At 40.8% G+C, this 7,041-nt stretch overlaps 1 non-coding gene across 1 annotated transcript; it reads left to right on the top strand.

Annotated features, from left to right (window-relative positions):
• Positions 1–6,128: 6,128 nt before the first annotated feature.
• LOC111750123 (U6 spliceosomal RNA) lies at positions 6,129–6,233 on the top strand. Its single transcript, XR_002785278.1, has one exon. It is a non-coding gene; the product is annotated as a U6 spliceosomal RNA (small nuclear RNA).
• The last annotated feature ends 808 nt before the right edge of the window (positions 6,234–7,041 follow it).

Below are 7,041 nucleotides of genomic sequence, written 5' to 3'. Positions count from 1 at the left end.
AAAATGAGAAGAAACAGCTGCAAACATCCGTTAATAATCAAAACCTGGAATGTACGAAGTATGAATCTAGGAAAACTGGAAATCATCAAAAATGGTATTAGCCATTTTGAATCGGACAATCACAGGGTCTACTATGCTGGGAATGACAGTTTGAAAAGGAGTGATGTTGCATTCAGTCAAAAAGAACCTTTCAAGATCTATCCTGAAGTACAATGCTGTCAATGATAGGATAATATCTGTACACCTACAAGGAAGACCAGTAAATACTACTATTATTCAAATTTACCCACTGACTACTAATGCCAAAGATAAAGAAATTGAAGATTTTTACCAACTTCTGCAGTCTGAAATTGATCGAACATGCAATCAGGATGCATTGGTAATTACTGGTGATTGGAATGCAAAAGCTGGAAACAAAGCAGAAGGGTCTGTAGTTGGAAAATATGGCCTTGGTGATAGAAACGATGCCAGAGATCACATGATTGAGTTTTGCAAGACCAATGACTTTTTCATTGCAAATACCTTTTTTCAGTGACTATTTTTTATACACATGGACCTTGCCACATGGAATATATAGGAATCAAATCTACTACAGCTGTGGAAAAAGCTCAATATGATCAGTCAGAACAAGGCCAGGGCCCAAATGAGGGTCAGACCATCAATTACTCATATGCAAGTTCAAGCTGAAATTGAAGACAGTTAGAACAAGTCCACAAGAGCCAAAGTACGACCTTGAGTATATCCCACCTGAATATAGAGACCACTTCAAGAATAGATTTGATGTGTTGAACACTAATGACTGAACACTAGACAAGTTGTGGAATGATATCAAGGACATAATACATGAAGAAAGCAAGAGGTCATTAAAAAGGCAGAAGCGAAATAAAAGACCTAAATGGATGTCAGCAGAGACTCTGAAACTTGCTCTTGAACACTGAGTAGCTAAAACGAAAGGAAAAAATGGTGACATAAAAGAGCTGAACAGAAGATTTCAAAGGGTGGCTCAAGAAGACAAAGTACTATGATGACAGGTGCAAAAACCTGGAAATGGAAAACCAAAAGGGAAGAACACACTCAGCATTTCTCAAGCTGGAAGAACTGAAGAAAATATTCAAGTCTCTAGCTGCAATACTGAAGGATTCTATGGGGAAAATATTAAATGACACAGGAAGCATCAAAAGAAGATGGAAGGGAATACACAGAGTCACTATGTCCAAAAAAATTGGTCAACGTTCAACCATTTCAGGAAATACCATATGATCAGGAACTGGTGGTACTGAAGGAAGTAGTCCAAACTGCACTGAAAGCGTGAGTGAAAAACAAGGCTTTGGGAACTGACTGAATACCAATTGAAATGTTTCAACAAATGGATGCAGGCTGAAAGTGCTCATTTGTCTATGCCAAGAAATTTGGAAGACAGCTACCTGGCCAACCAACTGGAAGAGATCCATTAAAAAAAATCCATATTTACGCTTATTCTCAAGAAAGATTATCCAACTGAATGAGGAAATTATGGAACAGTATCATTAAAATCAGGTGCAAGCAAAGTTTTGCTAAAGATCATTCAGAAGTGGCTGTAGCAGTATATTGACAGAGAACTGCCAGAAATTCAAGCTGGATTTAGAAGAGGATGTGGAACCAAGGATATCATTGCTAATGTCAGATGGATCCTAGCCGAAAGCAGAGAATACTAGAAAGATGTTTACCTGTGTTTTATCGACAATGCTAAGGCATTCGACGGTGTGGATCATAACAAATTATGGGTAACATTGCGGAGAATGGGAATTCCAGGACACTTAAATGTGCTCATGAGGAACCTGTACATGGATCAAGAGGCTGTCATTCAAACTGAACAAGGGGATTCTGCACGGTTTAAAGTCAGGAAAGGTGTGCATCAAGGTTGTATCCTTTCTCCATACCTATTCAATCTGTATGCTGAGCAAATAATCTGAGAAGCTGGACTATATGAAGAAGAAAGGGGCATCAGGATTGGAGGAAGACTCATTAACAGCCTGCGTTATGCAGATGGTACAATCATGCTTGCTGAAAGTGAAGAGGACTTGAAGCACTTACTAATGAAGATCAAAGACCACAGCCTCCAATATGGATTACATCTCAACATAAGGAAAACAAAAATTCTCACAACTGGACCAATAAGCAACATCATGATAAACGGAGAAAAGATTGAAGTTGTCGAGGATTTCATTTTACTTGGATCCAAAATCAACACCCATGGAAGCAGCAGTCGAAAAATCAAAAAAGGCATTGCATTGGGCAAGTTGGCTGCAAGAGATCTCTTTAAAGTGTTAAAAAGCAAATATGTCACCTTGAGGACTAAGGTGCACCTGACCCAAGCCAAGGTGTTTTCAATTGCCTCATATGCATGTGAAAGCTGGACAATGAATAAGGAAGACTGAAGAAGAATGATGCCTTTTTGAATTGTAGTGTTGGTGGAGAATATATGGACTGCCAAAAGAATGAACAAATCTGTCTTGGAAGAAGTACAACCAGAATGTTCCTTGTACTTTGTACTTTGGACATGTTATCAGGAGGGATCAATCCCTGGAGAAGGACATCATGCTTGGTAAAGTAGAGGGTCAGCAAAAAAAGAGGAAGACCCTCAATGAGAGGGATTGACACAGTGGCTTCGACAATGGGCTCGAGCATAGCAACAATTGTGAGGATGGCGCAGGGCCAGGCAGTGTTTCATTCTGTTGTTCATAGGGTCGCTATGAGTCAGCACCTAGCAACAACAACAACAGGCAAGAGAGGCCCTATTTTCACAGATGTCTCAGCTGAGTCTAGTGTCTAGCCAATCCTCAGGCTGACTTCAGTCACGTGAATGACCCCAGGAGAAGCCACAGAACTGCTCATGCAACTCACAAAACAGTGAGAAATTATATATTGTTATTTTCTAGAGGCTACCCAGTTTTGGGGTGGCAGTAATAAATAATTCATACAGATAGTTATTGATTTGCTTAAAGTCTAATCTCCAACCAAACACAATGTTCCCCAGCCCAGCAGTTCTAGAATCACTGGTTTTATTGGAATTGAAAAGAACTTAGAGTTAATCTAGTCTGACTTCTTCATTTCAGATAAGTTGAGACCCAGAAGCTGAAGTCATATCCCTAAAAGCATACAGCTGTAGAAACAGGTGTCAGTCTCCTGACTTCTGGTTCTGTGTGTTTTGGACATTTCCACAAGGTCACACTCTCTAATATGAAAATATGATTCCAAGAATGGGGCTAGCTCATGGACACACAGAGTAGAAATCAGATTTCTTAGCTTCTCATCTAGAATTCTCTTCCTTTTGGGATGGTGAGTTTACAGTGTATGTCTTTTTACCACACATTTACCTGAGTATTGTCCTTCAAATGGTTATCTTTGTGCCAGCGTGGGGTTCAGGGGAAAAGAGATACCATCCCTTATCTTCCCTAGCTCTGAAACCTCTTTCTTTTCCTTTTTTTACTCTCTCCTCCTAAATTCCCCAAAACCCACTGCCATCATGTCGATTCCAACTCATAGCGACCCTGTAGGACAGAGTAGAATTGCCCCATAGGGTTTCCAAGGCTGTAAATCTTTATGGAGGCAGACTGCCACATCTTTCTCTTGCCCTAAACCCCCCAGCCCTGGAAATATGAGTAAGAACTCCTACCCCTCCCCACCAGCCACCACTTCGTGCAGGATGGATTAATGAGGTTATGTCTCCAAAGAACTTTGAGTTCCTTGGAAGAAAGGCATCAACATGCAAAGTGGTGGTTGTTATTGCGATTACTTCACTGAGCAGAGTTTCACAGCTGTCCTGATGGAAAAGGGGCCAACAAAACATAATGCCAGTTTCCCCCAGCAGAGGAGCAGCTGGAATGGATTATAAATGAGACCCGTGTGCCCAGATCTCTCTTTCGTCAAAGCTCATCAGCCTTTCTGAATGTCCAGGTCTCCCCTTGACAGCCCAACAAGCTCCTTGAGCCAGACAGGTGTGGGCAAGGCACTGTCTGAGCTCCACGTGGATAAGTCTGCTGGCAGGGGTGGCAAAACCTTATATTCTGAAACAGGGCCAATCCATTACCAGTGCTCAGTAATGCAGTGGATCTCTCCAGTGGTGATTTGGGGTAAGTAAAATATTCTTATTGCTCAAACTTCCCTCCACTTTATAGGGCAGGAGGGACAGGCGAGGGAGAGGGAAGAGAGAGCGCAGACTCAGACAAATGACACATTGCCAGGACCAGAGTACCTCTACCCAACTTTCCTTCCTTCCTCCCTTCCTCTTTTCCTTCCTCCTTCCTTTCTATCCTTTGTTTCTTCCTTCTTTGCTTCCTCCTTTCCTTCCTTCCTTCCTTCTTTATTTCCTTCCAGTTAAATATGTGTTCAATATTATGTCATGCACCACGTTAGGTTATCCTGGAGATATGATGGTAAACGAGACAGTTTTTGCCCTCAAGCAACTGCCAATATTGGGGGTGGGGAATTGTGAGTGAGGCAGAGACAGATAAATAAACAGAAAATCACACTTTGTAACCATAAATGCTATGGCAAGACTACGAGTACCATGCCATAGGGACACACAGAAGGGTCACTCAGCCTAGTTTTGAAGGGGTCTTGAGAGGCTCCCAAAGGACCAACTGGAGATTGTCTGGTTAAGTGGACAGAAAGGTGAAGGGGTATTCTAAGCCACGGTTCTGCAATAGTTTAAAATTTATCAATTTTTCATGTGTGTACAGAAAAGAAAAACAGACTATGCACATTGTAATAGTATTAATCATACTGCAATCATATTATTACTAAAAGCTTTAAATACATTGTCTTGTTTACACCTCAAAAGAATTTTATGAAGTTGTTTCTCTTATTATGTTCATTCTACTGAAGACACAACAGAGGCCTGTAGCGATTTACTTGTGCAAAGTCACAGAATTATCGAGCAGAGGCATAACCTTATACCCAGACAGCCGATACCCTTGACCAGCACATACCATCACCTCCCCATACAGAGACCTACCACCTCCACATGTTGTTTAGTTCTGTCCTGGCCTGAGTTTTTTTTTTTTTAGTAATATGTCTATGAGAGCAATGGCTAGGCAAATGATATTTTCTTCTGATCCAATAATTAATGCATGAAATAGCATTGTTAATCAATACAAAATTGTATGCATAAATATATTGGCAAGCCAGTTAGAAAGTGTGTTGAGTCAAGTATGTTCTTAGGAACAGTTTGAACTGTTCTAGCTATAGCTTGCATTTGAGTTGTTTAGCCTTTTTGTCTTGTTCTCTAGCCAGCTCCACAAACTCCTCTGTACTCTTTCTACATCCTTGACTGTACCCAATCTTACCTCTCACTGTGCTCCAAGGGTGGTTTGGCTGTGTCTTTATCAATGCATTTATCACAGTAGCCTTTGTGCTTGAGTTAGTTGTGTGCAAATTTCCTAGGAACTCTATAAAACATTTATTGTGGTACAGAATAGGTTTCTAGTAAATGGTTTTGATTTGAAAACAGAAAGCACTTGGTAATAGCTCAGGGCTGGTTGACAAGCCAAACCCCAATCAAAGACTTCCAACCAGCTTATGTACCTTCTGCAATATCCTGTGCTTTTCAGCTCTCTTCTACTCTTGATATCCCTTCCTTCACAGCCTGCCTTGGTGGCGGCATTTCTCAGCTGCACATGAAAACCATGTTTTTTATTTCCTTGCCCATCACACTCTTTAGCTATTTGCTTTGGGGGATCACCCAATTTGGGTGTTGTTTTCTTCTTAAAATAGTGACTGTATCAAATGTCAGTAAAAGTGTTTTGTTTTATTTTCAGGTGTGCATGTGTGTTTTCTTTTAATGTCAGGTGTTGTGTTTAATGTACATTAGTAATCTGCCTTGCATATTGCCCTTAATATACCTTATTTAAACAAAAGTTCTTTGCTGATAATTATGGAGAATAACCAAAAAACCTCCAAACTCATTGTTGTTGAGTCAATTCAGACTCATAGTGACCCTATAGGACAGAGTAGAACTGCCCCATAGTTTCCAAGGAGCAGCTGGTGGATTTGAACTGCAGACATTTTGGTTAGCAGCCAAGCACTTAACCACCGCTCTACCGGGGCTCCAAGATGACTTATTTAATCAAAAGAGTGAACGATACCTTGTTCTTGTTTGGCAGCATATACACTAAAATTGGGGGGTACAGAGAAGACTAGCGTGGGTCCTGTGTGAGGATGACAGGCGAATTCGTGAAGCATTCCATATTTTTGAAGGACTCACTGCTTAGGGGACATTGAGCTTCTGTTAAGGGTGATGGTATAAATTGGGAATAGATAGGGTGATGACCGAGCAGCATGAGGAATATAATGTCATTGAACTGTACGTGTGAAGTTTGTTGAAATGGCAAATGTTTTGTTACCTATATATTTACCACAATAAAAAGTGAATAATTACAAATCCCTTATTTCTAGCGTGAATCTGGGGCTCAGCATGTTTAATACATTATCTCCTTAAACTTGACAATACCACTATGACATGAACGCTTATCATGTCCACACTGCGGATGAGGAATCGGAGACTTAGGGATGTAAATGGAATACTGGGATTCAACCAGGTCTAATTCTCTGAGGCTCTTAAAAACACCACTCTTATGCCTCTTCTCATGTATGTAGAATTATCTATTTCTCCAGCTGGAAAGCACCCCAGGGTTCATCTAGTTTACCTCCCACCTACAGAGGAAGACGTGTGTATGTGATGTGCCTACGATCACCGTTGGCCATTGATTCTGGTTTGTTGTGGACTCTCCATCATTCCTGCCGGTTTTGAATAATGAGTTCAAAGAGGGTAAAGATCAAGTTGTTCTTGCCTGTTTTATACAGACACAGGTCACGTTTGAGTGACAGAAGAAGTAAACTGACATTTAAGTATGTCTGGGCTCTGCAAAAATTAGCTGCAGAAACAGCTTCTGCCTTTCTCAACTCACCAGGACAGTCACAGTGAGAGAGATGTAGGGTGAGACAGTTCCTTTCCTGAAGTAATAGAGCCCCACATCTTTCACTGGTTACTTTATATTGTCC

This window comes from Loxodonta africana, chromosome 14, assembly GCF_030014295.1.
Source record: "Loxodonta africana isolate mLoxAfr1 chromosome 14, mLoxAfr1.hap2, whole genome shotgun sequence".
NCBI lineage: Eukaryota > Metazoa > Chordata > Mammalia > Proboscidea > Elephantidae > Loxodonta > Loxodonta africana.
The sequence above is the reverse complement of the archived record's forward strand: the minus strand, read 5'-3'. Positions and strand labels throughout refer to the sequence as shown.